Source organism: Mustela putorius, unplaced genomic scaffold (assembly GCF_011764305.1).
Source record: "Mustela putorius furo isolate JIRA1106 unplaced genomic scaffold, ASM1176430v1.1 tig00000876_pilon_pilon_pilon, whole genome shotgun sequence".
In the NCBI taxonomy this organism is placed as follows: Eukaryota; Metazoa; Chordata; class Mammalia; order Carnivora; family Mustelidae; genus Mustela; species Mustela putorius.
In genome coordinates, this window is record NW_025421506.1 from 4804278 (window position 1) to 4824241 (window position 19964).

The 19964-nt window shown below is 43.8% G+C and overlaps 1 protein-coding gene across 8 annotated transcripts in view; it reads left to right on the forward strand.

Moving 5' to 3' along the window:
- The window catches only part of AOPEP (aminopeptidase O (putative)), a 339093-nt gene that overhangs the window by 276731 nt on the left and 42398 nt on the right, over positions 1 to 19964 (forward strand). The window contains exon 14 of one of the 8 annotated variants that reach the window (XR_006608428.1): positions 14997 to 15064. The exons of the other annotated variants lie outside the window; for them this stretch is intronic. The gene's annotated coding sequence lies outside the window, so the exon portion shown is untranslated. The remainder of the gene's footprint in view (positions 1 to 14996; positions 15065 to 19964) is intronic. 8 annotated transcript variants of the gene reach the window in all.

Sequence of the window (19964 nt, forward strand, 5' to 3'; positions counted from 1 at the left end):
TGCAGCTTCTCAAGGGCCAGCGGTTCACTTACACGTGAGAACATGGAGGCCCCAAGAGCTTTGGGTCCCAGGCTGGAGAGCTGGCCTAAGATCAGACAGAGCCCAGGTCTGCCCCCCCCCCACCGCCCTTTTTTTTTTTTTTTGGGGGGGGGCTCTTTTCAACTGTTCCTCCCAAAGCAGGGGGTGGAGGCAGAGTAGCCTTGGGTTCCAGGTGAAGAGAAATGGGTCACACGGGTCTTTGTTATGTTGAAAGGCAGGGACACCTGTGAGAGGCCCAGAAAAAAGATTTGGGAGACTTGGGATGACCCTCCACGGTCATCCCTTGTCACCTAGGAACACATGCAGAGTGGGGGCCTTTTCCTAGGAGATGGAGGCTTGGTGGGGCATGGACCGTGTCTGATTTTGAGGGGTCAGTTGTTTCTGAGCACAGAGTAAGACTTTGTGGAGGGGCAGCTAGGGTGTCTGCAAGGGTTGATGTGAACTTTTGCTTTTCATGTTAAATTAGTGAATCCTGCAAGGCACAGATTATTTGAATTTTTGCGATTCTTATCACAGTCCAAGCAACTGCAACATGAAAATGTGGTGGTGGTAGTTTTTCAGTCCAATGTGTGACCAGATAACTAGTCATTTTATTTTGGAATGCGCTGAGGGTACACCCACAAATTCCTTTTCTTCAGTCTTTGCAGGTATCTTTTATGGTTACGTTATTTATTCTGAAATGCAAGGCTGCTTTCCACATTTACATGTATTCCTACCTTGCTGTATTGCACATCTAGAGTCACATTTTTCTTCTGTCTCTCTCAGCTCATAGTTTAGGTCAAATCAAACCACCTCCACTCCCAAATGCAGTATTGATAAAACTAATGCTGAACTTGGATTATGAAAGGTTTAGTTCCCAGAACTTGCTGTACTGTTGGCAGGGCGAAGTGAGTAGGAATATTCTGATTTAGGGAAAAAACTGCTTATATTTTTATCTGTAACACAGCTGGTAAGATACAGAAGGATAGTGCCGGAAATGAGCAGGTGAAAAGGGAATGTAGCTACTGAGTGCGTCAGACTTGCAGACGGGAGGGGGGGGTGTCCTCTCCCGCCCCCCAGCAGAGTGAAAGGGGCAGGAGAGAAGGCCCAGGATGATACTCCTGTGTTGCTCATCTGGCATGCTTTGAGTCTTCTTTAGAGATTAAGTCACTGACTTGGTTAGCAGTAGCGTTACCCAATCTCAAAGCACCACATTATCGTAAGACAAATCTAAATGACGCTGAGCTGCCTTCAACAAAGGATCCTGTGTAGCGCATGCACGTACAACTTGGGTGGATGTGTGCAGACGTACGCACTCACGTTCCATTGGCCTTTGACCTGCAAACCAGGAGGTGAGGGGCGAGACCTGCTGGTGTGACCACTGTCTCCCATCTCAGAGCAAAGCTGTGGGCGCTATTTCCAGAGCTGGCGCTGTTTGCCTCTGACTCTGACTCATGCTCCCGGAGAACTGCCCTGTGCATAATGCAAAGTCATTGTCATCATGAGCCATCCTAGGGAGAGGTTCAGTGGAAAAAGTGAAGGTGGAGCAAACCACGCTCTGGAACAGGAGGCGAAAGATACAGGTTTTGTTTGGTTTTGCTGAACTTCACAGTCATGTCTTTGAAAACTGCAGTAATCCTGGTGGGAGTTCATGATAACAGAAGAGAGGAAATCAGGCTTGTTGCTGCAGGACTCCTCTTATGTTCAGATTCTTAAAGTAGGTGGAGAGGAGAGTAAAATAATCCCGGGATTGTTGTAGATTTTGGATACATATTCATAATTTCTCAGTTTTTCATTTTTTGTGTTAAACCTATTTTGTGATGATGAACTGTTACAGAGAAGAGAAAGGGATGTATTATAAATATATGTAAACTTCAGGATTCTAATTACTTATCTTCAAAATGATCTTCCAATAATCAGGAGGGTGAGGCACATCATTTACATGAGGGTTAAGAATAAAGAAGTTATCTCTCTGCTAGTCGTGGTGGGACTTTTTCCTGTGAAAAACTATTACCAGCATATCTGGAAATACTTATTATTTTAAGACCATTCTTTATAGTAAATCTTAATATCAGAAATAATTGAAAGTTGGGGCACTTGGGTGGCTCAGTTAAGCGTCTGACTCTTGGATTCGGTTCAGGTCACGATCTCAGGGTTGTGAGATCGTGCCCGGCATTGGACTCCACATTCGGTGGGAATTCTGCTTGGGATTCTCCCTCTTCCTTTGCCCCTCCCACTCACTCTTTCTCTCTCTCATAAATAAAAAAATCTTTTTTCAGAAAAATAATTGAAAATTAAAATAAAGTAGCTGTTGGAAGAGTAGCTCAGGAGAAAGAGCTCATGTGTTGAGAGCATTTATTTCCCAGGCAGTTTTTTGACTCAGTTTCCTTAGCAAGAAAAATGTTAATCTTTTGTGGATGGACCCTTTTTTTTTTTTTTTAAAGATTTTATTTATTTATTTGACAGAGATCACAAGTAGGCAGAGAGGCAGGCAGAGAGAGGGGGGAAAGCAGGCTCCCAGCTGAACAGAAAGCCTGATGTGGGGCTCAATCCCAGGATCCTGGGATCATGACCTGAGCGGAAGGCAGAGGCCTTAACCCACTGAGCCACCCAGGTGCCCCAACCCTTTTTTTTCTTTTTCCCAGAGCATGTGTGGTTTCCATTAACTTCTTTTTTGACCGAACTGTGGTGATGGCTGTAGCTGATGCCTGTGGGTCATCTGTGCTCCTAGAATTGAACTGATACTGTGTCATCATATGCCCTCGCCGCTGTTGTCCTTCACAACCTGGAAATCATAGACAGGTAGCTGGAAATCCCATGTTTATCCCTTACTGGTTTTTTCATCTTGGACAAACTAGTTTGTGAAAGCTTCAGTTTCCTCATCTATAAAATAGTTACTATAAAGCATTTAGCAAAGAGCTGCCACTGAATCGTTGCTCACTGACAGTAATTAATGTTATCAGGGATGGGCTTCTCTGTCATCATGGGTGAAAGTCATTTATCATCTGCGGTGTACTAAGAGAACAGAAGGCACCCTGAGAAGCAATAGGATAGATCCAGAAATGTAGCTGCAGAAGAATGGCATGTTTGGAATATCTGCCTGGTGTCTGAGCCAGCTGGAGCGTCCCCAGCGTGAAGACCAGGGAGGCAGCCCAGTTACTGTGACAGGTCTCAGCTATGCCTAGAGGTGCACCTCTCTCCTAAGCTGACCCAGGAATCTGCTCTGTGGGGCCGCTTTACCGCAAGCAAATACTACCTGGGGTTCTGTTGGAAGTTTCCATTAGGCTCCTCCAAGAAAGTTTTAGTTGAAGTCCTTAGTCGTGGTTCTGTTAATTTGGGTTGAGGTCTTAATTAAAGTCATCTCAGTTGGCAGAAGGTCTGGCCAGCCAGAAATACAGTTCTTGCTGGTATCTGAGTGCAGTAGAATTCCAGGAAGTTTTCAGAAATAAGTGTTGAGATATCCCTGTCCCCCAGCAACTATAGAGGTCTGAGTTTACAATAACTATTATTCTTATGTAGAGCTGGCTCCAAATAGTGAGTTTCCCCAGGCGTGGACTTACTAATAGAAACCCACTTAGACCCTGAAGAAATGGGCCCAGTGTTCATCTCAACTATGAGTAATGTATTATGCATGATTTAAAAAGGCTTCTCAGAATGTCCTTGCTTATGTAAATCAAGAATCAATATTTTTTAGAAATAAGTTTTTATAGATAAGCCATCACATTATTTGATAATCAGACATCATTTTCAAGTAGTTAAAAGGGTCATTGGACAAAACCCAGTGGGCTGACTTTGCTCCCTAATTGCTAAGGATTGAAACTCCACATGCCCTCTAAATTATGAACAGGCTTGAATTTTTTATGGGAAAGAAATTATTTTTTTATGTAGGATAATTTTCATGTCAAATGTTGTATTAGCCAGTGAGCTCTATCAGATTATACAGGTTGCTGCTTTTCCTCACCTGATGCCTACTTTTCCTCTGTGAACTTTATTTTAAATAGAGATGAAAGAATGAGCAAGAAAGTAGGTTTGGAACGAGGAGAATGAATTATGAGAATGCACTGCTGGTCCTTCTTATTCGTCCTTGGCATTCCTGGAATATTCTTACCTCTGTTGACAGAGAGCAGCAGTGGCAGGCTTGCTCACGGTAAGGGGCACTGTGGGCCCCCCTGAGAAGGAGCTTGCTGGAACATTCTCCTCGTTTTCTCTCAGGCAGTGCCGTAGCTCTCCATGAGTGGTAAGAGCCACTGGAAGGATTTCATAGGCCCAGGGAGGGTGCCTCTCAGCGGATAGCTGCAACAGTATGCAGGCGTGTGCCTGTGTGACCCCGTGTGAGTGCCTACTGCCCCAAAGATGGTGTGTTTCTCCATTCTGGGCTGGGCGGGGGCCCCGCCATGGCAGCCGGGGCTTGTTGGCCAGTTTGTCTGCCAGGGTGTCTCTTGAGTCAGGGAGAATGCTGGTTCGGAGAATAGTTTTATTGCTTCTGAAAATAGAGGAAATACTCAAGAGTGCTGGGAGAGAGGAGGATAAATATAGCATTTCCGTTTTCCTGCCCATTCTACTGTTTTCCACAGCATTTCATTTTTCGTAAGATGGATTTTTATCTTGCCAACTTCAACAGAAGATAATTGCATACCGTTTCTATCAGATTGGCCCTCTTATCACTTCATGTACTTACTATTACTATTTTTTTCCTCTTCGAAAACTTTTGTAGAGGGACATATAAGGTGGTCCTAAGATTCTTGTCTTCTAGACATGGTGCATGTGCTGTGGCTTCTGGTGGGACCTCTTGTGAGTTGATGGCAGGCGCAGTCTTGGCTATGGGTGGTCAGAAAATTCCAGATACTGACTAGCTTGTCCTTGCTCTTACTCCTTGCATGACCCATGTCCTAGAGGGCCGTTCCACGTGTTTGTCATCCTGCCCCTTCCATCAGTGGGCAATGTCTACCCACAACGCCCAGAAACAGTGCCAGAGACCATCCAGTCCGTTGTCCTGTTGGGAAGGGGTCCGTCATGAGTCTGCAAGGCAGAGCTAGCACACTGGCTGGAAGTCCCTGCCCAGATGAGTAAAGTAAGAAGTTTACTTAGTAGGTGCTTGGCAGCAGTTGACTCAGTAGGAGATGGGAGAGGAAGGCTAGATAGGTCATCTCAGGGCATTGTACATGGTGTGCCTGTTTACCAGACTGAGGTTTCTCATCATGTAAAATGATTAAGTTGATACCAATTTTAGCAAATAAAACCTAACTTTGAGTTTGGGGAGGTAAGTGGCTTGTGTTACTGAATACAACCATTTCCCTGGTTTCTCATTGCTTGAATGTTTGGAGTGTCCATTAGCATGCTTAGCCTAGTGCCTGGCCTAGGTTTGCCCATGACAAAGGTCCTATGTTCATAGGGCAGTGGACTCTGCGTTCCCAGGCCCCATCACTGCCCCCGCCGGCAGTGTGCAGTAATAAGTAAGCTACTCGTGGTTACCGGCTAATAGGGCCGTGACCTGGTTTGAACTCCGTAATGAGGAAAGAGCAGATTTATTTGCTCCCCTTGCGCGCCCCCCCCATGCTCCTTTATTATCTTTAAGAGGAAATTGAATAGCAAAATTCTGCATTCTCATAATGTTAATGGCATGATGTCATCTTTTTCAGTCTGAAGTCAAGAAAGAGGGACAACCAAAATACAGATTTAACATCTCATAGCTGCCCAGGGCTTTAGCTGGAGGCTCTGTGTATGTGTGTGTTATGTGTGTTTTTAAGTGTGTCTAAGGTATAACTTATAGAGTATAAAACCCAGTGTACAATTCATTGGTTTCTAATAAATTTGCCAAGTTGTGCAGTCATCACCAGAATCTAGTTTTAGAATGTTTCCATCATGCTGGAAAGATCCTTGGTACCCATTAGCAGTGACTCCCTGTTTACCCCACCCTGCAGCTGTGGGCAGCCCATAACCTTCTTTCTCTTTTCATAGATTGACCTTTTCTGGATATTTCATATCAGTGGAGTCATACAATATGTGATGTACTGCATTTGCCTTCTTTCATTTAGCATACCATACCATTTTCAGGGTTCATCCATGTTGTAGCGTGTACCAGTGGTTTGTTCTGTTTAATTCTCGAATAGTGTTCCACTGTAAGGCTGTACCACATTGTGTCTGTCTGTTCACCAGTTGATTGATATTTGGGTTGTTTCCAGTGGGGGGCTGTTGTGGATGACACTGCTATAAAGGCTCACCAGGTTTCTTTGTGGTTGTGTGTTGTTAGTTCCTTTGGGTAGGCACCTGGGAATCTTAACAGTAAACTTATGTGTAACTTAACTAAGAATCTGCTGGATTGTTTTCCAAAAAAACTATACTGTATTACATTCCTACTTGATGCCTGAGGGTTCTAGTTTCTCCACACCCTAACAAGGCTCTATTTAAGGAATAACTTTAATCTTTGACTTTAATTTGATACTCTTATACAGAAAAGAAAGGTAGAAACTGTTTTAGTTTTTCTTACATTTTTTCAAGCATTGTTAATCCTGTTAACCAAAATTGTAGTCGTCAGTACTCTGTCCTCTCTAATCTCTAATTATGTGGGGTTTTTTTTCCTAGACTTGATAAAAGTTTGGAGGGTGTGTGTGTGTGTGTGTGTGTGTGTGTGCGCGCGCACGCGCGCGCATGTGTGATACATTGTTTCAACATTAAGTTAGTTTACTTTGGGAAGGGGTTTTATTTTTTGTGCTTTTCTTTTTGTAACTTTCTCTTTTGTTCATACCAGAGGTTGTAAGTTTATATTTCTAATTATACACAGTCTTAATGTAGAGTTAGATAAATGTATTTAGAACCATGTTTTATGGTACATGAAATAACCAATTGGTAAATTTTCTAATTTATAGAATTAGGTAGCTTTTAAGAGTTCTTTACTAAAAATGCAAGTAGGGGTATTTGCCTGAACCTGGGATATTTCCAAAGGCCTCACAAAAGTTGTACAGGAAAAATTTATCCCATCATTTGACATGACAGGGATTACTGTGTACCTTTACAAGTGATGGAAGTTGCTTATTCTTTTTGTTTATTCTCAGATTTACAGGTGTGCTTTATTCTGGCAGTGAGCTTATCAAATAAACATTTTTCTAACCAAGTCCTAGTTAGTCATGACCGAGCCTCCTGGGTGAGGCCTGTGACCGCTCTTTAGGTGCCCCAGGACACCTGCTGCAGGCCTGTTGGTCTTTGGAACAATTTGTGCTTATCCAGGGTTGATTTTAGCAGTGACAGGGTAAAGATGATGTTCTTCCAGGGGCGGGAGCACCTCACCTCCCAAGAGAAAAGGAAGAGGGGTACCCAAGTTCCCAGTGATATAAATGCATGGGAGAGAAACAGCAGCAAAGATGTTCTCTTATGTTCTGATAACTGAGGAGACAGCCACAGCTGAATAAGGTCTGTGGCCCCTGGCCTGGCCTCCATTTCTGTTCCTGCGCTCTGACGTGTGGGCGGAGTTTGGTGTAAAGGAGCAGTTCTCACGGGGCAGAACCACTGTGACTGGGGGCTCTTGGCTTATATCGGGCTGAGCCCAGGAACAGTGTGCCTGCAGTGCATAGCACTTCCCATTGTGGTCGCAGTATGCTGCTGCTTGCAGTCTTCAGGTGCCTGCTCCGGAGTTAGGTGAGAATCATGGGGCCAATGTCAGAGCTTAGCCCTGCCTGACTCTTACATGCATGGTTTTAATATTTCCTGATGTCTCTAGGAATGTGACTGCCAGGTCAATCTGGGAGGATTGTATTTTGCTGAATTTTCCCCTAAATACTTGCCATTTCAGAAAACCTTGTCCTCTGTGGGAATGCTTTTGTGTCTGAGTAACTTACACAGCATGTCTGCACTAATAGCTGTGTGTTTATGGGGATTCTTCAGGCCTCTTATTGCTTCATTATGTCTTCTAGGGTTCACAGGCTTGTAAATACTGAAATTCACATTAATGCATCCGGACCACTCTCCTTTTAATTCTCCTTTATGTTACAGATGGGGTATTCTATTAAGGTTTCCCTCTCATTATATGTATTACGTTTGTGAGGATATCTAGGAATTTCTTTTTAAGGTAGTTCTGAAAGTGAGGTGTTATTTCTGATACCGTGAAAGCCATGGGCTCCACATTCCAACAGGCTTTCAGTCCATGTTACAGCAGTGTGTGGAAAGGAGTGGCAGAGCTAATGGGAGGTAGTAGCAGCTCTCAGAGGGTGCAAGGATGGGGGTTTGGTGGGGGTGGGGGTGGAACAAATATGCGGATACCTGTGGAGGGCAGGTCACTGAGCTGTGTTCCTTTGCTGTAAGTTGATTATCCTGTGGGCTCTGCAGTACTCCCTAGTCTTCATCACTGCAGAATCCTCCCTGTCGCCATGTACACCCTCAATGGGGAATGGGGGGCCCTCACGAGCCTAGTCACATATTTCTGAGAAGAGATGTGGTAGGATGAAGAACTGAGCTGTCGGGCCTCATGATGACATAACTGAGTTCCTGAGGGCTGTTGCATAGATGCACACATTAAATCATCGTACCAGTCTCGGTTTTCGTGGCCTTTGCCCTTTTGTCTACGTGTGTTCCTGTTGAGGAGCCGTGCCCCTGATCCCCCCGGAGCGGCCCTTCCAGCCAGTACTTCCTCAGCAGAGCAGTTCCTCGGAGCGCTCACATCTGCATGTCCTCTGTGTGTGCAGCATTCCCCTGTCCTGGGCCCTCAGACACCTGACATCCTGTCATGACTACTGGCCATTTTGGTGCGGTGCCAGTCACTCTTCATCCTTGGGTTTGAGAGACATGGCATTCTGCCAGCTCCTCACGATTTTAGCACTGATTCCAGTTTGCAGATTTTCCAATAGTGCTTATTCTTCTTCCATGTGTTATTGATATTTTGGACATTTCAGTGTTTAAAAGCATCTTCTCCAGCAGCTTATCAGGGACACACCAGGAGGGAAAAAGTGTTAACTCAGCCTTCTCATGGAAGCAAGCTCCTGAGAAAGGTTTCCTTAAGGGGCAGGGAGTTGGAACTAATTTTAACTCCATTTCATTTGTAATAACCAAGTCCACTATTAGTGTAATAACTTGCGTTTCCCCTAAACCTTGCATGGGTCTTTGAGAGTTTCTTGGTCAAATTGGAGTGACACCGCAGGGTGGCAGCCCGCCCCACGGGGCTGATTGGGGGGGCTAAGTGGGGATCCTGGTTTATGTTGCTCAGGTGGTTGAAATCTACACTGAATGCTGAGTTGACTGGCGCAGGGTGCTAAGTTCCTAGTTTCTGCATAGAGTAAGTTTGTTTTCCTGTGCGGTATCTTTCCTGTATTGTTACTTCAGTTCAGTGTGTTTAGCTCCCGTTCTAGTTTCAAACCAACTTGAGCCAAGATAATTAACATTTTTTAAGTGATGTACTTAAAACAACACCTGGGTGGCTTAGTCATACTCTGTTTCAGCTCAGGTAAAGATATCAGGGTCTTGGGATCAAGCCCCACATTAGGCTCTGCATTCAGTGCTGGGTCTGGTGGAGATTATATCCCTCTCCTGCTCCTGCACGGTCCAGCGTGCGCTCTCTCTCTCGCTTGCCAAAATAAATACAATCTTTTTTTTTTTTTTTAAGTGATACACTATTTATTAGAGAAAAATTAGAAAATACAGGGAAGTATAAAGAAGAGAATGGAACACTGCCTATGATCCAGTCATCTGGAAAGCTGTAGACTCTTACTATTCTGGTGTTTGTCTTTCAAGTCACTTAGTGAAAAAAAAAAAAAAAGCTATTGAAAAAGAAGGGGAGTGTGTTTTGTATTTGTGACTTCAAAGGTGGTTCATTCAGGCTACTTTTTATTTTTTCTAATTAGCTGAATTCACTGATTTTGAAACTTAGCCTTTTTGGAAAGACCTGTTTTATACCTTTCATAAAAAGGTACTTGACTGACAGTACTAGAATCCTGGCTTTCCCAGAGACTTGTGTACCTTAACTGAATCCATGTGGAAATGATCTTGTGAGTAAACTTTTACAAATGCAGACTGTGATCTAATGTCATGATCTCACAAATGGATGGCAGGAGCGGGCGCCAGGGCTGTGAGATTACTCCTTTTACCTTTGACTTTCTGTGTGTGACCTTTGGTGTAAAAAGTGGCAACAACCATGCTGTGTCTCCTCCTCTGTCATCGGGAATCCAGGGGCCATGCAGGAGCGGAGGGCATGCTGCCAGCTCACCTTGTGACTTGTGGGTTGAGCTTGCAGTCACAACAAGGGAATCATGGAAGATGAGCCTCTGTTCAGCAGTTAACTGTGGGGGCTATTTCTGTTCTATTTCAAGAGGCTGAAATTGATCCTCCCAGCTTGTTTCTAAGGAATATGCAGTGACACAGCTGGCCTGTCTTTTCTGGCTTCTATTAAAATGCAAATAGTCTTAACTTCAGAGTAGTATAATTGAGTCCTAAAAGGGGTTATAACTGATGCCTCCCTCTTCTTCAGTATTTTTGTGTTTTTGTGCTGCCGGGCTGGCTTTTCTGGCTATCTTGCTGTGTACGTGGGTGAGAACCCCTCCCAGAGAGGCTTCGTCCCGATCTAGTAGAAAGTCTGGCACTTGCCGTGCTCCGTGCATACCTGGGGTGCGCAGGCATACACACACGCATACACACACGCACACACCCGCTGTGGCCCACACAGAGTGAATGTCGTATATAGATTTGTGCGGGTGAATAGCGTGAATTGTTTTGGTAATAATAGATCTCTGCATTTACCGGTACTGACTTAAATACAGTGGAGTCGTTGCATCTGTCTCCTTTTGCTCATCACGCATCTGCTCTTTTTTAGTTTAGAATGCCGTGAATCGTAGGTAGGCTCTCTTTCATCACAAACCTGCAACAGCAGGACCTGCTCTGGTTAGGCATGCTGTACGTGTCCCCTGAATGTCAGCACATGGTGCCATGTGGGTCTTCGTTTTCATGTGAGAAGAAAGTAAGTCCCTCAGAAATTCTTTCTAGCAACTGATACTTGACTGAGACCTCCCCTTCCGTCAAAGGCCAGAAGCACAGCTCGTTGCTCGTGCCCTTCTGACAGCCAGCTGGTGGAGCAGATCATCCGAGCTGCATGCTTGTGAAGACCAAAGGGGGCCACTGGGTTTCCCTCCCGCAAGGAACCAAAGAATTGCTGAAGCTTCCCTGTACATCTTGAATCCTCGTCTCAGCCCAGCTCCCAGAGGGTAGGAGAATGAAAACATGAGTGTCCTAAACTGTTACTGGATCATGTCATTTAGGGTCATTTTTGGAAGTGTATCCCAATTCTGAGAAGCGAACGTTATCCGCTCCTCATCTTTCAACTTGTCCCAGATATTTGGAGCATTGTCCTGTTTGTGGACCTCATGCCACACTGAAGGGCTCTGATATTCCACAGCCCCCACCCTTTCTTTTGATTCCATGTGTTTCTGCTAAAGATGTCTTCTTCCAGTGCTCGTGGAGGGGGCGGGGCATGAATAAGTTGTTCAGGCCCCCATAGTTTTTTGTACTTTGTGGTTTCTCTTATCCTGTTGTGTTAACCGTAACACGGAAAGGGCCTGATCAGAAGGCACATGTCTGAGGATAATCAGACTAGTGTGTGTTGGCCCAGAAGCCCTCCGGTGTGGTGGTGAGTGGGCCAGAAAACTTTCTACCTCTTATCATGTATGCTTGAGAGAACCTCATTGGTCCTGACCAGCCAGGGCCGGCTGCTTCTGGGAGCATGCCTTTCCTTTTTGGGTCACCTTGTTGGTGCTCTAGGAACACGTGCTGGCCCTCCTGGGGCCCCGGGCTCATCAGAGGGCCTATCCCTTCTGGACAGAGCAAGCTTTTGCCTCCAGGGAAACAAGCAAGTTCTATAGCACTGTTTTTAAAAAGATGCCTCTTGGGTATGTTTTCAGTTAAGTAAGTTCTGCCATTCAAAGATATTTCTGTTGACCCAGAAGCCACAGGGAAAACTCTGGAGATGTTTTTCTCTGTCCTTTGAAAGACAGCGATGTTCACCCTTACTGTTGGTGTCCAGTGGGACTGGTCAGAAGAGCTGATGTCCCGCCAGCATCCGCTCTGCTCTGTTGGCCTCTGAGAGGCCCATGATCCAGTTGCGGCACATTTTGGTAGCACCAGAGGCCGAGCTTTCTAACTAGTAAACACTGGGTGTTACTGAGGAACAGATACACGTTTCCTGAAACAAGCTGGTAAATACATGACTGAATAAAGTCATAGTAGGGTAATCTGTAGTTGTCCTCACTTCTGGGTATGATGAAATAGCCTTTATTCTATGATAAAATAACCTGACCACTAATTTTATAGGTTGTGCTGCCCCGAAGCATTCCCAGGTTCTTTACCAACTGGGGACGTGTGTATGTGCAGTGGGGATAAGGATCTGCCTGATACTGTGCCAAGTGCTAGAACACCCAAGTTCATTTTAGGATGACTGATTTTAGAGGAGCCTGGGTGGCTCAGTCAGGCAGCTGGTCATGATTTGGGGATCATGAGCGCACTTTCTCTCTCCCAAATAAATAAATAAATAAGAGTTTCGAATGGCTATATTTAGAATACCAGTGTAACTTCTGAGGAGATTTCCGTTAGAACGGTGGAGTTGGAGGCACACCTTACACGGTTTGAAGGAAGGTACCTCCAGCTTCAGTCAGCAGAGACCACTAATAGCCGCACTGCCAAGGTCTGTTAAATATCTGAGGCTGTTCTCTACCACAGGGTCCCGGAGGCCAGAGGTTGGCACATTTGAGGTGTCAGCCTCATGTGTGCTCATTAAACCCCTTTTTTGATACCTTATCCTTCTTGCTGGTGCTGGTCTCTCCCCTACCTGTTGATTCAGGTGCCCTCCCAAGTGCCCAGCCCGTCTCTTCGTTCTCATCTCTCATCCACCGCCTCCACGCCCCACATGGTGACTTCTGTCCTGCAGAATCTGCTTGTCCAGTTTCCCTCTCCTTCCATTCAGCCATGGTCCTCCATCCAGCCTTTCTACCAAAGGTGACGTGTTAAACCAGTGTGTGGGCGTCCCTCCGTCGGTCAGTGATTCTTCATGTTAAGAGAGACTTCATTGAAAAAAAAAAAAAGAGAGACTTAAGGTACGAGTTCATAACTCACAGTTCCCCATCTTCAAAAATGAACTACTAGGTTAATTATATGACACTCTAATTAATAATAAAGTAAGTCTCCTTAACATGCCTCTCCCCCAAAAGATCACATTGGAATATTTGACATTTAGAAATAGGAGCTTTGGGGCACTGGGGTGGCTCAGTGGGTTAAAGCCTCTGCCTTCGGCTCCGGTCATGATCCCAGGGTCCTGGGATCGAGCTCCACATTGGGCTGTCTGCTCAGCAGGGAGCCTGCTTCCTCCTCTCTCTCCCTGCCTGCCTCTCAGCCTACTTGTGATCTCTATCTGACAAATAAATAAATAAAATCTTTAAAAAAAAAAAAGAAATCACACTGATGTTTTTTGTATTTTGTGCTGTTTAAGAAATGGGAATCAAGAATAAATTACATAATGATTCTGCATATGGATGTAGTAAAAGTCATATTGTATAGCCAAAAGTTAAATGCCCATAATTCTGTGTATCAGGCGTTAAATTTGGCATACTCTACATAGAAAATTGTAATCCTCATTTGCTTAACTGAATAGTGATTATAAGATGTTGTATGTTCTCTGTCCCTGTTTTGCTGCCACCTCTGTTAGTGCAGATCTCCGATTGACAATGAGAGAATTGCTTTCTAACAGACCTGTTGATGACATGTCCCTACTTTGTCTCCTGAGATTTGGTTCTGAGTCCCAACATTCATGTTGTTTTGCTCTTAGGATACATTCATAAAAACCTGGATTTTCAGTTACATTTGAAACTTAATCATATTTTTATTTCTTGCTCAAAGCCAAGATGTAAGTAGCGATTACTTCAACTTCAGTCTTACCATCCTTTTGAATAATAGCTTAGACTGGTATGTTCATAAAGTGGATCCTTAATAAAGGAAAATACGTCCAGACACCCACTAAATCATTCTTTTTCACCCCCATTTTCTCCTTCCTTGCGATATAAGTCGATTTGATAGAATAGCATCAGGATACGAAAGGACAAAACTGGTAAAATACAAATCGAGTTCTTTGACAGATCACAGAGATGAGAGAATTTGAGACCATGCTCCTTACAAGTTGAGATGATAAATAGGGCAGAAATGGCTAGGGGTGAGGATGAAACAATTTAAAAGTAAAGATGAGCTAGTATTGGAACTCTACTTGGGTATTAATTTTCCCCTTAAACCACACATTGTGGCCTGTGAGGCCTCCTTTTGCTCATCAGTTTTTATGTGGGCTAAAGGAGCTTGTTTGGAAGATGTAAATATCCTCATGTTTTTTTAATGGAGAAAGGTTGGAACAATTATGCTTTCAATTCTGATCAACTGACAGTCCTTGATTTGACATGAGCCACACTGAGAGAAAGCACATACTGTTTCGGTGATGTAATACAGATCTCTAGAAAGAGAAGTTTGACAAGCAGGCCTTGCTGTGATTCTGGCTAATGGTTGGATTGGATTGATTGAAATGTTTCTGGTTTTGTTATGAACCTGGGAGAGAAGTGAGAAGACATCCTATACACCTAGCATTTTATTTAATAATCTGGAAGAAAAACATTTCCATCAGTAATCACACATCGTTTTTTTTCCTGAAACTGGACATTAATTGTTGGCATATTTGAAAAACCTGACCCAGTTATGCATCCTGTGGGAGCTGTCCATAACCAGAGCTAACCGTTTGCCTAACGTTGAGGATGAGTATGAGCATCTTGAAGATCTAAGCAGTAGTAACTCTCTAAGGAATTTCCTTTGTACTGTGCTTTGCTGTTTTTTAAAAATTAATCCCTTTGACACCAGATTCATACAGTATTTTTTAAAAAGAAATTGCTACGTGGCATAGCTTGTCGGGAAAAGTAGGCACTGCCCCTTCATCATTCATTTTCCCAGACTTATCACACGCTTTCTGATGCTTCATCTAGAAAATAAAAAATGAACACGAGTGTTTGCAGATCCCAGGGAGGGAGACGCTCCTGCAACATCGGTCACAGTGAGTTTTCTTGAATACAAAGGATTGTACAAATATTCGTGTCTTAAATCTCCCCAAGTTTTTGCTGTCTAGTAATTGAGACATCTTTAAGAATTCCTGCTGTGGGGTGCTTGGGTGGCTCAGTTGGTTAAGCGATTGCCTTCAGCTCAGGTCATGATCTTGGAGTCCTGGGATGGAGTCCCACATCGGGCTCCCAGCTCCATGGGGAGTCCGCTTCTCCCTCTGACCTTTTAACTCTCATGCTTGCTTGCTCTCTCTCACCAAAGAGTAAATAAAATCTTTAAAAAACAAAACAAAACAAAACTGTCCTTTAAAAAAAAAAAAAAGAATTCCTGCTGTGTTTAAGGGTTCCTTTATGAGGATGCACCTGTGATTCTGTGGGAGCACATTTCCTTTAAGCCTACGCTTCTCTAAGCTTGAGAGCAGTTGGAATCTTCTGGGACGTTTGATTGCTTTTTGAAGATCTTAACACTGGTTTTCAGAAGGATATTTAATTTAGTTATTTGAAATTGTAATTCATGAAGATGGAATTTACCTGGTAGGCCCTACTTGCTTTTGGTCCTCACCCTTGGTGTGTGGGGGGGGAGGGGAGATAAAAAATTAAAAAAATCAATCCCAAGTTTTACATAGATTTGTAAGAGTAGCAACCCATTCAAAAAGTGTGGCTTTTTTATGCCTTTCAGCAGATATCAGAATGGTGAGGGTTTGTTTTTGTTTTTGTTTTTTTTTAAACATGGGGAGAACACTAGTTTGTTTCACATGTCACCAGGTATGACAGAACTGAGATAGAGAGCGAAGCTGTCCCATGAACTCCATGTCTGACCTGGAGACACAGGGCTTGAAGTCAGCTGGGAGGTGGGGATGGGGGTCAGTGGCCCTGAAGGCCCTTTGATCTCCTTCTTCATGCCTGGCCTTAAGCCTGCCTTAGCAGTCAGGGCCCCAAGTGTCATCTCTTGCCAGTTCAACTGTGCGGCGATCAGATGCAGTGGAATTTGGCAGGTCATACGTTCTGAATGTGCCACTTACAGAAAGTAGTAGCATCTTTTCAGCTTCGATTCTAAGCCGGTATGCTGCTCCTCTGTTTGCACACCACAGATGTGTGAGATATTCCCAGCCTAATTGTGGGCATGAAAATTGTAGAGAACCGATAGAGGCATTCACAGTGTTTCACCAACATGACCTCATAACGGTGTTGGTGGTTTCGCTATGAATAACTCTTCTATGAAGTTTCAGGAATAATGTATTTTTTCACCCACCTTTTAGCCTTCATTGTGACTTGGGAAAAAAAAGGATTTTCTTTTGTCAATCTCTAACCATTTTATCTTAGGAATTCTTTCTGAAGTCATCCTTTATTTTACCAGAAAGCCGATTAGAGTTCATTGATAGAAATGATAGGCTGTACAAATAACTATGGAAAATATCTTTGTCCTTGGCACCTGGAAGTCATTGGAAGTATTGCTGCATTCAGTTGTAAAGGGTGTGCCGGGTTTCAGTGTTTGAAATTATGATATTAAAAACACAGCATCTTGGGCACCAAAGCTCGATGAATTCAGGTGTTCTACAGAAATTTAACTTGCATTTTTTTCCCCTGTGATACTCACATTTCTTCTCCACCCCTCAGTTTCTGGAGTACATAAGGTGTCATCTTTGTTCTGGGCACAGTTTCTCTAGGAGATTACCGAAGGACTGGGACAGACCATTTTAAGATGGTGAAAGGTTCAGTTTGCTCAACTGAAAAGCCTATAAGCGCTGTTTTTTCTCTTCATCTGTTCTCTGCAAGCCTTCAGACATACTGGGAAAAGGAAATGCTCAGTCCTGAGAACTGTGGTAACATTATAATTGATTAATCTGGGTAGTGTAGCCCATTACCTGGCAGAAGAAGCTCATAAATTCCTAACAGTTATCTGGCTTCACTTGATGATTGATAGGGGTTCTGACTGAGCCCCCACTTACAGAATGTGATCCAGGAGTGTGGTGACATGGTGGGGAGGTGAGCACCTCAGTTGTGTACAAATTACATGGAGTTCTCTAGGTGAAAATTGCTCAGTGTGGAGAATGCTTTTAGTGTGAGAAACCTCCTTCCTTCCTTCCATGCCTCCATCCAGCCATACTTGCTCTGTGTGGAGCAAGTTCTCTGCCACTTAGGCCTGTATCTCTCTCTGGTGTAAAGCTACACATATGTACTACACAGGAGAAGGGACCTAAGTTTCCTAAAGAATTAAGTGAATTTAATCAGGGTGAAGAAAACACTGATTTCTCTTGTTATACCAAACGGGATGGTGTAACGAAACCAAACTCCCTGGAAAACTAGATACCATCAACCTTGAATGACAGGGATAGATAGGAATGAGCCCAGCCTGAGTGTACTTGGGAGAACATGCTGTTTCCAGCAGCTGCAATTTAGCATGCATCAGGCTGTGAATTCTTCTGTGCTTTGGTTTCTAGGCAACTTGCACAGATTTTAATTCTGAATATAAACATATACACACACTTCTTCCTCTCCTCCCCAATCAAAAAAACTCTGAATAAAATGATACAAAGCCTAATGACATAACCCATGTTTGCCACAACTGTTGGTAACTACAGCAAACAAATGCAGGCCACTACCTGGCTGTTTAGAGATTCTGGTGGTTTAATCTAGGAAATGAGGACTTCTTCTGTTGCAAAATGGTTACTATTCGTACAGTACAAACAAATTGTGGGTATTTTGCCACCAAGGTACCCTGCAAGAGAAAGGGTCTCCTCATGAAAATGGTTTCTCTCATTAAGGGAGATTTCTTTTCCTGTATTTTTAATTAGTCTTGCATTAAGATTGTTCGAAGCTCTAGATCTCCTTATTGACAGCAGCAGGTTCTGTTCCTGAAGGGGTCCTGGATGGTTTCTTGAGTACTGGCCTATCTCCCCTTTTCCTGTTGGCAGCTCTCAGGACTCACAGAACCCTGTTTGGTCGAATCAGTGCCTCCACTGCCCCCAGGAGGGAGATGGTAGAAGCAGCCGCAAAGTCAGTGTGGCTTACTGTTGCCCTGGGGGATTTGGAATTGAAGATAACCGTGGGGAGTTTATAGACCAGGTGGTTTTCAAAAGGTTGCCAGTAAATTTGGCAATCGAAGTGATCTTGTTTGACTAGGCACTGTTTAGATTCCTGTCGAGAACTGCTAGGTCTAGGTTTGAAAGCAGGGTTATTGTGGATTCCTTGAGACAGACAGAAGTCAAATAGGACTTCGTGGGACTTCGTCCATTGCCTTTAAATATTTCACAGTGTAGTGGCCAGAAGGTCTGGGCGGGGATCAGCCAGGCTGCTTGATGCGCTTTGGGAGTCTGCACCTTGAGGACTGTGGATCAGTTGGGAAAGGTCCAAATAAAGGTAAAGTTAGAGTTTAAAAAGTAAAGTCTGTGAACCAGTTTTTTTTAAAAAAATGGATTTGTTCTGTTTAGTAGCAGCAGCGTTTGGGACTTTGGGGATGAGCTGGCTGCGGGGTTCTAACCTTTGTGCGTCTAGACAGACAAGTCACTGAGTGCCTCTCCACTTAAAACTCTCCTATAATGAGGAAGCCAGACATCCTGCCATAAGGATTTCTTCCTGAGTTCAGGACACAGCACAAAATAAAGTGACTTAAATTGTACTTGTGGGGTTAAGAATCGTATTTTTGCAAATAACAAATCAATATATTGTGTTCCTAATAGAAACAGTTAATAAATTCGTAGTTTTTTACATGGCTGTGTCTTAAGTGCTAATTATTTGTGGCTTCACTAAAAACTGGGTCACATTTCCAGTAAGTCCTATCCAACAATTACAACACAGCAGTTTTCTTTAAAAATACTTCTCCTAAAGGTTTTTAGGGCAGGCTATACAACAGAAACGACTTAGGAGTTTACTAATTTGTTTACCCCTGCTATGAACATCGTGTTTGTCCACTGTCATTCATTCATTTTTCATGTTACTACCTTTTAAAAATCTTTACATTAGCCACTGGTGTTATTTACCAGCAAGAACAATGATTTGTGGGGCGCCTGGGTGGCTCAGTGGGTGGAAGCCTCTGCCTTCAGCTCAGGTTATGGTCCCAGGGTCCTAGGATCGAGCCCCAGATCGGGCTCTGTGCTCAGCAGAGAGCCTGCTTCCCTCTCTTTCTCTGCCTGCCTCTCTACCTACTTGTGATGTCTGTCTGTTAAATAAATAAATAAATAAATAAATAAATAAATAAATAAAATCTTTAAAAAAAAAGAACTATGATTTGTAACAGCAGACTAAGTAAGATTGCTCATATTTTTTTTTCTCAGAGGATGTTAGATTTTTATAGTTATTATATGATTGATACAGTTCCTTTTCCCACAGAACTGAAGCATGTTAAGGATGCTATTTTAATTTAATCTGTGAATATAATAATAGCAGTATGAGGAAACTCAGGCCTTGTTAGCCCCCTTCGTCCAAAAGCAGCGGCATGTGGAGGAGGATGGTTTCTCCCGAGTCCCAGAGGACAGCCAGAGGGGAGAGGTGCACAGGGTCAGGCAGCTTTGAGGCCACAGCTTCACCAGTGGGCTCTTCTTCCCCAAGCCCTTCCACGGGCTTGTGCCTGCATTGATAGGAATTATTTTTCCTGTGCTTTGTAAAATTTAATGCCCAGCCCCTTTTTTCTGTCCCTCTCCCCTTTAGAATTACAGTGCTATCAGGAATGGGTTTCCAAGAACTAGAGATAGGGAGGGCTGTATTTCACCATGTGCAGTTATGCTAATAAAAATGTATGGTCAGGGCACCTTGGTTACTCAGTTAAGCATCTGGCTCTTTGATTTCAGCTTAGGTCATGATCTCAGGGTGCTGGGATCGAGTCCTATGTAGGGCTCTGTATTCAGCGTGGAGTCTGCCTGAGATTCTCTCTCTCTCCCTGCTTACATGTGCGCACAA